The 13,061-nt window shown below is 43.2% G+C and overlaps 1 protein-coding gene across 5 annotated transcripts in view; it reads left to right on the plus strand.

The window, feature by feature from the left end:
* The first annotated feature begins 29 nt into the window (after window positions 1-29).
* The window catches only part of FAM118B (family with sequence similarity 118 member B), a 44,355-nt gene continuing 31,323 nt past the window's right edge, over window positions 30-13,061 (plus strand). For 2 of the 5 annotated variants that reach the window (XM_065937372.1, XM_065937377.1), the window contains exon 1: window positions 30-130. The gene's annotated coding sequence lies outside the window, so the exon portion shown is untranslated. Of the gene's footprint in view, window positions 131-1,034; window positions 1,055-4,964; window positions 4,984-10,956; window positions 10,976-13,061 lie in introns of those variants that run through there. The other 3 variants (XM_065937376.1, XM_065937375.1, XM_065937373.1) reach the window with 3 other exon arrangements.

The following is a 13,061-nucleotide window of genomic DNA, read 5'->3' on the forward strand; positions in this document are numbered from 1 at the left end:
GCGGGCCCTGCAAGTCACGTGGGCGGGAGGGGCGGGGCCCTGGGCGCGTCACGTGGGGGCGGGTGCGTGCTGAGTGCGGCTGCGCCGGCCGGTAGCTGCAGCTGGAGCGGTGGCGTTTGGAGGAGACGCGGTGAGTGTGAGTGAAAGCCGGGTTGGGGCTGCGGAATGCCGGTGCCTCAAAGCTTTAACGTTTCTGCGGACCCAGGGTTTCCGTTCTCGGAGATCCCTGTCTCGAGAAACCGTTTTTCCCTTTGAGAGACGACCCCACTCAAAACCACCTCCCCGCCCCCGCGCTCGGTAGAGAGATGCCCCGTGAACGCTCGCCCCAGAGCCGTCTTGAGGCGCCCACCCTGTCCCTCTTGCTCCGAGGGACGCGTCGCGTCCCTTCTCCTTTCCTTATGGCTCGACCTTCGGAGATGCGGGATCAGTGAAACCTCTCCACCCCTCACCTCCTGACTCCCAGCCTCTTTGTTTCACGTTATAACTAGTCCTTCTCTCCCAGGGGTGACGGGGAGCCCCTTCGGTTACCCAGGGGCCTATATTTCCTTCCTAGCGAGCACCTTGAGTTTCTTCTGCCTTCTTCAAGAATTCATTTCTTGGAGTCTCCTCCTTCAACTCCCCTCCCCCCCGCCACACACACACACACGGCTTCCAAAGAGAAGACAAAGTACAGAGCAGGGACCTTCCCTTCCCTTTTCTCCTTCCTTCATTTCCCCCTCCGCCGTTCGCAGTCTGTCCCGACCCTCTCCTCTTACAAGGTGCAGCGTTGGGACCCCCATGCCCAAACTGCCTGCGACTTCGCGAAGTCAAGACTTTCTGACTTCACTAAGGGGTGGCAGGGAAGAGGAACGTCTGGTTGGGATGGTTATAAAAGTAGCTTGGGACACACCTGCCATCTGTTAAGGATGATGCCCTAGCCCTAAAGGGTTGTCAGAAAGCGAATGAGTCTGCGCTGACAGTTAACTGCCGAGCATGAAGGCTGCCAGACGAGTTGGTGGAATTAGGCTTGTATCCTACCCCTCTAAAACGGATTGCATAAAACAGAGTTGAACAGGTAAGTGGAACTAGCCTGCAGAAGACTCACCTGAAGAAGAGTTTGATCTAGATGTCAGCCTGTGATCTAAGGAGTCTGTGAAGTTTCTGGAGCAGGAGGGAGACTCCTTGAAAGGTAGAAACGAATCTGGCAGTTGAACGCAGGACTCATTGAAAAGGAGGGCGCTCTGAGAGCAGGGAGATCAGCTAGGATGCTGCAGTCTAGGTGGGCAGGAGTAAGGCTGTGCTTGGTTCAGTGGGCTTCTTCCCTACACCGTCCTGTCTGAGTTTAAATTGAATTTGAGTTGTGCAGATCAAGATGTATCAGTTGGCAGCTGCTGTTGAAGGGTTCATTCATTCTTTTTTTTTTTAAATCCCCCCATCTGGTGCAGTGCAGAGTAAACTCACAAATATCCCTGGACTGGGTGAGGTGCATCATAGGCTTGTATTAGGTGTGTCTGAACATTTTGAATCGTCTAATTTCTGTCCATTTTTAATCTAAAGAGTGGAGGAAGGAGTAGATGTATTTGTAAAGAGGGGAAAAGAAAGCCTGTGCGTGTTTCTGTTATGAGAGGTGATGGTTATAAATGTGAAGAATTTCAAGGGAGACTGGGGAAACAGCCTCTGTCTCTCCTACTGTTTTTCCCCCACAGATTCACAGGAAAGACACAGATGTATAGAAGTTGAGAATTACCACCTTTTACTGATAATGCCCCAGCCTCAGTTTCTAATTTCAATAAACAGTTCCACATCACATGTTACGGAGGTACTTGAAGCCTCCTTTCCAGGGACTCTAAAATTTGGATATCAGGACTTAAGTTTGTGTCGTTATGTTTAATTACAAGCCTGTTTTAGGTGAAGGACTTCTATGGTTTTGTGTGGAGGCCGGGGAACCTATTTCTGCCTTAACCTGTCCTTAATAGTGTTCAAAACGTGACTCCTATTCCTGCAGAATTTTCTTTGTGGCAGGAAACAAAATGAAGAACCAACTCAGATGCCATTGCCAGTGACTCAGACCTTGTGTTCTTGGGTTTCACGTTAACCCAAGCCGTACACTGTGCCTAGGAATAAAAACACAGGTTTCCGCCCCCCCCCCCCCCCCCCCCGCTTTTTTTTTCTGGAGAAGGAACTTTTAGATTTTTCTTGTTGAGCCTTTGTGAGAGAAATTTGAAGAGTTTTGTTTGCTTGATATCACAGTACAGCTTTAGCCAATATGGATACAGAAGTTTCTGTTTCCTTAGTGTTTATCCTATGAGTCTAGGCACTTGCTGGTTATTGAAATAAAGTTGCTTTCAGGACACAAGAATTTATGCAGAGATACATATTGTCTTTTTCCTCCTCCTCATTCAGTTGATCCTGTCTTGGTAGCTCATTTTTCTGCTTCTCCACCAATCTCACATTCTCTTTTCAGTTGGGGCCTCTTTTGTCTGGACTGTTTTCTCGGTACAAGGAGGGAAATTTTATTAGTGATGTCTTCATTCTTACAGAGTACAAATATGGCTTCTATACATAGATCTTGATATACATATCATATGTGCCCCCCCATAACTATATAATGAAGACCATGATAGTTTGCTTTTAAAAGTATTTTCTATCCTGTGCAAGAATGACAAAGCCTCCTTTTTAATTCATAAATATAAACAGGAACTGACTAATAAAGGAGATTGTGTTTAAATATCACAAATTTAAGGTTAATTAGTGGCATGAGGTTAACTCTGGTTCCTTGAACAGTGGTTTGCTAGTTGCAGATTAACCAGCGATTCAGTTTTCCTGCAAAGCAGGAAGTACTTGGAGATTGTTTTATGGTTTTAGAGAGATTCAAAGAGGCAATTAGGAAGAGGTCTCTGGAGGTGTCCTGGGAAGTGCAGTTGTTGGCAGCTGGGGACTGGCCCCAGTTCCGCTGCTTGTGAACATAAGTGAGTAATTTGAGCTTCAGTTTATTGTCTTTTCGGAGTTCCCTAGTGGTCCAGTGGTTAAGACTCCACACTTCCAAGGCAGGGTTCCAGGTTTGATCCCTGGTCAGGGAACTGAGATCCCACTTGCCGTGAGGTGCGATAAAAAATTTAAATAATAATAAAAGAAGATCCTTACCAGCTCTAAGCTCCTACTCTGTGAAGACTTTCCATCCACTGACACTTAAGTATATCTTTCTTATCAAGTGGAATTTATGTCAGACTTACCTTGAATATGTTTAGCATTGGCACAGGGATTCAGGATTTTGCTCCTGTTCCCACAGTTTAACCTTACGCTCCTGAGCTAGCATTTATGTTTGGAGGTTTGCTGCATTGAATGCTGTTGGAATATACTTTCAGATTTCACGGGTTGGGTGTGGGAGGGAGTGCAGATAGGAAAAAAAAAGAACGGAAACAATGGTATTGACCTATAACACGGTGTGTTAGTTCTTTTTTCTGTGCCAACATTTCAAAAAGAGATTACAGTGTACCGTTGCCCCTTGTTACGCGTTCATCCAGCTTTTGAGCAATGATCAGGACAGTTCGAGCTTAAGCCAGTACTTCCCAAACTTTATTTTCATATTGGCATCCCACTCCAATACTCTTGCCTGGAAAATCCCATGGACGGAGGAGCCTGGTGGGCTGCAGTCCATGGGGTCGCAAAGAGTCAGACACGACTGAGCGACTTCACTTTTACTTTTCACTTTCATGCGTTGGAGAAGGAAATGGCAACCCTGTTCAGTGTTCTTGCCTGGAAAATCCCAGGGACGGGGGAGCCTGGTGGGCTGCCGTCTATGGGGTCCCACAGAGTCGGATGCGACTGAAGCAACTTAGCAGCAGCAGCAGTGACATGTGGAAATTACTGTTGTGTCACTGAGGAAGAAGACAGCTGTCCTGGGAGCTGTGGCTGTCCTGTCCCCAGCCAGCCATACGCAGCCGAGGAGGAGCTCCCTGTGCTAAGGTCCATGCGAAGGGCAGCCTCACACGTTCAAGGTCTTCCTCCCAAGCTCTGCCTAACTCTCGAGTAGTGGTGTCACTAGTTAGTTTTGTTCTGTTTTTAAACCAAAGCATGTTATATATTATCCCTCGAATCATCACCCATTTTTACCTGACCATATCTGTTTTGGGGGTTTGCATTCTCTTTACTATTATTATGTAAGTTTCAGTTGTACAGCATCATAATTCAGCATGTGTACACACTACCAAGTGATCACCGCCATTAGTCTGATGACCATCGTTATTTTTTTAAATCTGTCTGTAATATGTTCTCCATTCATGTGCCTTTGTGCTCTTGGCCCGTTTAAAGGCCATATTTGGGGACTTCCCTGGTGGTCCAGTGGCTGAGACTCTGCTCCTGATGCAGGGGGCTGGGGTTCTGGCCTTGGTTGGGGAACTGGATCCCACATGCTTCAGCTAGAGATCCTGCTTGTTGCCATGAAGATCGAAGATCCCACATGCTTCAAATAAGACTTAGCACAGCCAAATAAATAATAAATATTAAAAAAAAAAAAAATAGACCATAGTTGTCCTCAGAAAGTGGCCCGTTTTAAAGTGTATGAACGGGTAGTTAACTGATTTAGAGGTGGGAAATGCTTTTGTCATGATACTTTAACCTCATTAGATTATGGGTGGACTTGCTCTGGCTCTTTTGAGAAAATAGGGAATTTCTTTAAGTATTTTATGTTTTCCATTATAAAAGTTTTATAGAAAATTGAAAACCAAAAAGTAGAGGAGGGAAAATCATTCATACTTCTGTTTTCCAAATACTGTTAATATCATGGTTTTTCTTGCCTTTTAAAAAAAAATCATGCGTTCTTTCTTAATTGTGGAAATTTTCAAACATTTGCGTGATAGAAAAAAACTAATAAACCTCATGTACCCATCACTAGCTTCTGGAGCCAACCAACACCAGGCCAGTCTTGTTCTCCATCCCACCCTTAACTCCCAGATGGTTTTGAATCAGATCCCAGAAATAATCATTTCATCTGTAAACACTTGGGTATGTATCCGTGAAAAATAAGGACTAGTTTTCAACATAACCACAATCCTGTCATCACACCTTAAAAAATATGTTCCTGGGTATTGCTGAGCAACCAGCCAGTGCATAGATTTTCCTGTTGGTTTCACTTTCTAACAGTTCATTTGTTTGAATCATCTGGATTCAAGAAGGGTCCACCCATCGTGTGTACACTTTTAATTAGAAGACTAAAACCATATGGGCATTCAGAAGAGATAATGTGGACTGTCAACCTTGCGGATGCTAAGAGCTTGCACTTCACAGTCAGACAGACTGGGTTTCAGACCAGCTCTGCTGCTTGCTAGCTGTGTAACCGTGTGCACGTTACTTAACCTCTCTCACTTTAGTTTCTTCATCCTGTCAAATGGAATTAGTATATACCCTAAGACCGCCGTGAGGATTGAGTGCGTCAGTGCAGGGTAAAGCACAGAGCCCCGCACAGAGTTAATAATAAATGCTAGCTCTGGAAAAAAAAAAAACAAAAGCTAGCTCTGTCCAGCACCTAGTATTGCACCAGGTGCATAGATTTGTGGAATAAAAATAGAATGGGAGTCAAGAGCCGAGTACTTTGGTCCAGTTCTGCCATTTAGGGGAATCACTTTGAAGTTTTAGACCCTAAATTTCTCATTAGAAAAGGGGACAGAGTGAACAGCTAGATGATCACTGAAATTCCAGAACTTGCAGGAAATAAGGCAGGCGTGATATTTTAGAAACATGAGCTTCTAAAACAGACTGGGGTTTGCATCTTGTACTTTATTATTTACAAGCATTTAATCTCACCCTCAGTTTCTTCATATGTGTAATGGAATTAATAATACTAACTTAGTAAAATTGTTGCGATGAGCAAGAAGATAAATATGTCTGGTTCCTAGTGTGTAGTGGGTACTCAGAGTATTAGCATTTTATGACTGTAAAACAGGAATGTTACATTGGAGCATTTTCAGCATCTTAAGAGCTGTGTGTTTGTGGCATTTGTATAAAGATGACCAAGTGTCTTATGGCAGAAGGAATGTACACTGGAAGGGTGAACCTGGAAACTTTCCAGTACATGGATGATGGAAAATTAAGGGACTGTTTAATGCTGTTGATAAAAGCCAAAGGATATTAGGATCACTGGAGAAATTCAGGAATGTCTTTGCAACAGATAATTACTTAAGTTGGATAAACCCGTTTGCTGTTATCATTTGAAAATTTCACAGTGAGTCAAAAATGGCTTTTTTAATTGCAATATATGCAAGCATTATGTTAGTTTCAGGTGTGCTACATGGTGATTTGATATTTGCATGTTTTATGAAATCACCACAATAAGTCTAGTACCCATCTGTCCCCATACAAAGTTACTGGACTGTTATTGACCATATTCCTTATGCTGTATACTAATTACATCCCTGTGCTTGATTCATTTTTGTTTTTGTTTTTTTTAATTGCATGTATCAGTGAAATCATATGGTATTTGTCTTTATCTGATTTATTTCACTTAGCATAATATACCCTCTAGATGTTGTCATAGGTGGCATGATTTCATTTTTGTTTGGTCTGAGTAATATTCCATTCACCTATCAATGAACTCTTAGGTTGCTTCCATATTTTGGCTATTGTAAAGAACGCTGCAGTGAACATTTGTGTGCGTGTTATCTTTTTGAATTCATGTTTTTGTTTTCTTTGGGTGAATACCCAGAAGTGAAATCTCTGGATTATTTGGCAGTTCTATTTTCAGGTTTTCGAGGAACCTTCATACAGTTTTCTGTAGTTTACAATCCTATCAGCAGTGCATGAAGGTTCCCTTTTCTCCGTGTTCTCACCAAAATTTGTCATTTCTTGTATTTTTGATACAGCCATTCTGAGAGGTACAAGATGCTATCGCATTGTGGTTTTGATTTGCATTTCCCTGATATTGATGTTCAGAATCTTTTCATGTGCCTGTTGGCCATCTGTACATCTTCTTGGAAGAATGTCTGTTCAGGTCCTCTGCCCATTTTTTAGTTAGGTTGTTTGTTTTTTTGATGTTGTGGGAATTCTTGTATATTTTGGGTATTAACCCTTACCTGATGTGTTTACAGATACAGTATCTTTTTTTAAGGAACTGTACTTGACTTTAATTCTGATTGAAGCAAATACAGTATCTTCTCCCACTCAGGGGGCTGCCTTTTTGTTTTGTTGATCATTTCTTTCACTGTGCAAAGACTTTTTTAAGATTGATGTAGTCCATTTGTTTATTTTGCTTTTGTTCCCCTTGCCTTAGGAGACAGATCCAAAAAAAATTGCTAAGATCAAGGTCAAAGATCTGCCTGTGTTTTCTTCTAGAAGCTTTTGGTTTCCGATCTTACATTTAAGTCTTTAATCCATTTTGAGTTTATTTTTGTCTGCAGTGTAAGAAAGTGGTTCAGTTTCAGTCATTTGCTAGTTGCTGTCCCGTTTTCTCAACACCATTTATTGACAAGGATATCTTTTTCCCATTGTGTATTCTTATCTTCTTTGTCACAGGTTCATTGACCATATAAAAAGATGTCGACTGGGTGTGTGTGTGTATGTATTTATCTTTGACATTTGAAACATGCTGCATTTGCCGAAATGATATTTTTGGTTTAATGAAAATAACTTTCATTAGCTGTTAAAAGGAGAGCTGCACTATTCACTGACTTAGAAAAGCAAATCAATTCTGAGTTTACTGATCCCAGTGTACTGGCCAGTGTTTCCCCAACATGATTGATAAGAGTCCCGTGAGTTACTTTAAAGCTACACCAGGTCCCTCCTCTGGGAATTTCTGCTCAGTGGAGGCTGGGTCGGGGCCCAGGAATCGGGCGCTCCCTCCCCCCTGCCCAGGAAGCTCCCCGGTGCCTGCACCTCTGCCCGGAGTCCTTCAGCGCTGAGCAGGTGCTCCTGGTCTGCTCGTCCTCGTGTAGGTTCTCCTTGGCCTGGCTTTTCACTTGCCTGTGTTAACTGTTTTCCAGATGCTCCAAGGTAGGAAACACAGTCTTATCCGTAACACCATCTGTGTGCTCACTTGCATTTTTTTGTTGGAGCCTGCAGTCTTCTTCCTCCTCCTGGGCTGGCTTCCATGACCTCGCATTTCTTGGTTACGACCTTAGGCTCTAAGAAGTATCTGAAGGACTTTATTTTGCCCACAAACTTGTTTGATAGTTTAGAAGTAGAGTAGAGTCCCAAGCTAGAAGTGATTTTCTTTCGGAGTTTTGAAGGTGTCCTTATATTTCCCAGGGTCTGTAAGTGCTTTTGAGGCGTGGAGGTTCACAGCCTTTCTGCATACCCTTGTTCTGCTGGCTCGGTTTTCTTTTCTCCCTCACTGGGAGCTTGAGGACAGCCCCCCCATCCCTGGTGGTCTGGGGTTCCATGATGGTGTACCCTGGTGTGGGTCTTTCCTCTTCTGCTAGTCTTGGTCCACAGTGGATCCTTTTATTCCGAAAACTCATGTCTTAAAATCCTGGGACATTTTCTTCTATCGTTTCTGTGACTTGTCTCCCCATCTTTTCTTTTCCTTTTATCTTTTTTCATCCTATTCATTCTTGTCATATTGGATACAATAGCTACAAAGAGGGCCCATAATTTTCTATAAGACATTAAGGTAAACAAAGGAGGAAAAATTGAAAACAAAACCAAACCATGAAGGGGACTTGCATATAAGAAAATGTATCCTGTAGAAGCAGGGGCAGGCTGTTAAGAATACTGTTTTTTGAATTGATGTCAACATGAAACCAGGATGCTTTAACTTGCCCCAGAAGTTCCTCCTGAAAACTGCTTTTCTCCTTATAAACGAAAATACCCACAGCAGTTCTCTGCAGGTGGGATCACTTGCTCTTTCTACTTCACTGTCCCTTCCGTATTCCCCAGGTGCCTCCATGCGACCTGCCCTTTTCTCAGAAAAGAAAGGTCTCCCCACCCCACCCTACTCCTGGCACCCAGGCCGCCCAGCCCTCTGTTGGCGCTCCCTCTGACTCCTCGGTCCCGCACTGACCTCCTTCGCTCTTGATGAAAGTATGTTTTTAGGTCTTCCGAGCCTGTTTTGCTCTCAGCTTTTCTCCTCAGTTATTTTCACTGGCTACTGTTTAAGACTGACGCCACCTGCTCTGCAACGCAGCGCTCTTCAGGCTATTTCTTCTAAGTCAGTCTAGTCTTTCTAGCTCCAGTGGCCCTGGTAGCAGATAATAGCCTCTTTCTGGAGCTTTCAGATTCTAGTTTCAGGTATAAACAATGTTTTTATCTCTCAGTTCATTTGCAGATCAAAGAGAATATTTTTCAGTTAATTTTTATTAAGAGAAAAAAATCCTGAAAAGAATATTGGCTAATTTACAGTCATAATGGAGTAGGACATGACAACCCACTCCAGTATTCTTGCCTGGAAAATTCCATGGACAGAGGAGCCTGGTGGGTTACAGGGGAGCCTGGTGGGTTACAGGGGAGCCTGGTGGGTTACAGGGGAGCCTGGTAGGTTACAGTCCACAGGGTCATAGGGTTGGACATGACTGAGCATGCACACGCAGTCATAAGGTTAGCCACTTCCCTATGTTCTGGCTGGTCTGTCTTTCTCTTGTTCTTAAGGAATTACTGAAATTGATCCAGGGAAGATACTCGCAAAAACTTTGCTAAAGTAGAGGACAGTTCTTTCAAAATCAGTAAATACTTGCATTAGTGCTTGAGACAGAGAGGAGGAAATAATCATCAATAATCCTATCACCCAGAGCTTATTTCTGCCACTCAGAGATCTCCAACACAGGATAAGGAACAGGGTGTCAGATGATGCTTTGATCTTTAAGGTTGAAATAGGACTGTCTAAAAGTGTGTTTGTGTTTTGAAGGGCTGTGTAATGAAACTCTGAGTAGGTACCTCATGGGTCTGAAACACAGGCAAGATCTGGGCTGAAGACACAGATTTGGGAGACATTAGCATTTAGTTGGCATGGTGAGCCACTGGACTAGATGCGGTGAGGAGAGGAGGGAATGGGTAAAGTGGTTGGACTGGAGAGCCTCAGATGGTGCCCTGAGGACGGTCCACGTTCAGGGAATGGGCAGAGTAAGAAGAGCTTCCCCTACAGGAGTGGGTAGAAGGCCAGGAAAACACGGCATCCAGAGGAGATGAGAGTGGAATTCAGTGTTAGATTCCAAAAGGTAAAGGAGGATGAGTCCTAATGATGTCATTGAATTTTACCACAGTGATATCTATTTATCATAAAGTTTTTCTTGATGTTACTCAAACACCATTGTTAATTTCCTCATATATGCATGCTAAATTTAGCACAAATGTATTTTATTGGGTTGGCCAAAAAGTTCATTTGAGTTTTCCCGTACCAAGAAAAACCTGAATGAACATTTTGACCAAGCCAGTGTGTGTGTGTGTGTGTGTGTGTGTGTGTTCACAGCTCCACTTCCCCTAAAAGGTGGAGACTTCTCAAAGATATGGCCCTTAAGGGCATGATGTTAGTCATCTTTGGTCAGACAGTACTGACTTGTGTCTCCACAACGTGGACGCTGCGGTCAGCGTCCCTTGTCTACTGTGTAACTGCCATGTGAGTACTAGCAAGCTATTTAATGTCTCTGTTATCTGTGACATCCACGACATGTAAGGATGATGGTGTCTCCTTCATAGGGGAGTGAACATTCCTAAAGTGCAGAAAACCATGCCTGGCTCACTGTAAATGCTATGTGGTGTTTGTTGGAGGTGAACTGATGTTGTAATAATTGTATCAGTTTTAGTGCAGTGCCTGGCATTTAACAGATATTAACATGAAAATTCAACACCTTGTAATTAATACAATTCCTGTCATTTTAAACGCTGCCAGCATATACAGAATATGTTTGGTCCAGGCCAGAGGGAAACCTCAGTGGACTGAGAATTCTGTGCGTGTAACTTTGTTTTATAAAACAATCTATAGACTTTTTGCAAAGGTTCTGTGTAATCTTTGTGTTTTTTTCATGTAGTTGGGGAAAAAAGCTGAAAGGTAAAGAAGACTCCTGCAGAGCAGGTGAGCATGTTCATATGTGGGAGCGAACATAGCCTGAGACAGCTGAGTGATGCACAGCCCTCAGAGAGTGAATTTGGGGTGAAAGAAACAATACCGCACTGTACCTAGTCACCCTGGTTTTTTTGTTTTGTTTTGTTTTTTACAGCTCATAAAATTAAAAGTATCAGTTGATCTTTCAGACTTTGAATTAACTCCTGGTGGGTACACACTCATTCATTCAGCAAATATTTAAACATTTACTCCACTGTGTAAACACGTACTGTATGACAGAAACTGTGCTGAGGGCAAGTGTTAAGAGAGGTGCATAAGGCGCTGACATAGAAACGAGGCCTCCGCGGGAAGGGGAGACTTCAGGGATGGGGTGGCGGGGGCAGAGGTGCCCATAGAGGACAAGGAGCACCTGCCCTTCTAAGGGAAGCCTGTGTGAGCCGGGAGCGTGGGTGATGTGTCCTGTGTGGGCAAGGCAGGGGGCTGGAAGGGAGGTTGTTGAGAAGACTGCAGCCGCCAGGCCAGGTCTTTCCGGCAGGATGAGGAGTTTCCTATTATTAAATACAGAGAAGCCATTGAGTGATTTTTGAACCATGACTTAATCCAGTTTGTGTTTTGAAATCCATTCTGCTGCTGCAAAAGCCTTTCTTCTCTATTTGTAAAATACTTTAGATTTAATATAGTAAATAAAAGTAAGTGATTTATTTTAGAATTTTCTTTTATTATTTAAGTGGCTGGGTCAGGTCTCAGTTGCGGCACGTGGGGTCTTAGCTGCGACATGTGGGTTCAACTCCCACCCAGGGATCCAGCCTGCCCCCCTGCACGGCAAGGTGGACTCCCAACATCCACCGGGGAAGTTCACAAAGAAACAGGTAGTTTTAGCCCTGAATACTGACGTCTTTGAGTTGTTTACCAGAAAGAGTTCTTGCAATAAGAATCCACTCTTAAAAATCAGTCTAGGGACTTCTCTGGTGGTCCAGTGGTTAAGATTCTGCAAGCTCAATGCAGGGGACCTGGGTTCAACCCCTGGTCAGGGAACTAGATCTCACATACCACAGCTAAGACTCAGCACAGCCAAGTAAATAAATAGTTTACATCTTAGATATCAGAAACTTGAGTTATAAAAATAAGATGATATATATCTAAAAATGTTCAGTTAGTATTGGAGAGTGTTCTTAAAAGTTGAGGTCTGAAATCCTTTTGCCTACTGGAATCAGATTCCCTTCAACCCCTGTTCTGATTGTTAGGGTATCTGAAAAGCGATATAGTCTGAATGTTAATTTACCGTGCACACAACTTTCACAGGAATTTGTCTTTTCCCACTTGTTCCATTTTAAAAAGAAGTCAGCCTTTTATGGTCCTGACTGCCTTAAAAGCAGTAATAGGATGTTTCTTTTAATTGGAAATGCTTTGTCTGTTGCACAATAAATTTCTTTCTTGTAATTGTGATCATGAACAATATCTTACATTTCAGTTAGTTCATTCAGGAAGTATTTGCTCACCTGCCCTGTGCCAGGCACTGGTCTGGGATCTGAGGATGCTTGTGAACTAAACTGAGATCCCTACCTTTGAGAAGTTTGTATTCCAGTGGGAGGAGGCAGATGGCAATTAATAAGCATAATTAGTATCTTTATTATACTACTAATAAATATAATAAGTGTGCTGGAGGTAGTACATGCTATGAAATTGTAGAGCAGCTGGTGCAGGGAGTGAGGAGGCTGCAGCTTTAAATACAGTGGTCAGGGTAGCATCATTGAGAAGGTCTGAGTGGAGCAAAGGATTGGAGACTTGTACCGATGGGGGATGGGGGTGAGCAGATCCAGCAAAAGAACAGTCAGCACCAAGAAAGGCCCCAGGCCAGGGTGCTCCAGGCCTGTTTGCAGATGAGTGGAGAAACCTGCAGGTCTAGAGGGAGGGAGGGAGTTCCTTTGCCTTTTAGGAATAGGCTTCTCAGTCAAATTCAAAAAGTTCATAAGCCAAAATAAATGAGTAAATTAGGGAAAGAATTTTTATCCTGTGAATGCTCTGCAGGTGGTAATCTATAAATACCCCAACTCATGTCTTAACTTGAATTAGGTAATTCCTAAGTAACACAAAA

Source organism: Muntiacus reevesi, chromosome 5 (assembly GCF_963930625.1).
Source record: "Muntiacus reevesi chromosome 5, mMunRee1.1, whole genome shotgun sequence".
In the NCBI taxonomy this organism is placed as follows: domain Eukaryota; kingdom Metazoa; phylum Chordata; class Mammalia; order Artiodactyla; family Cervidae; genus Muntiacus; species Muntiacus reevesi.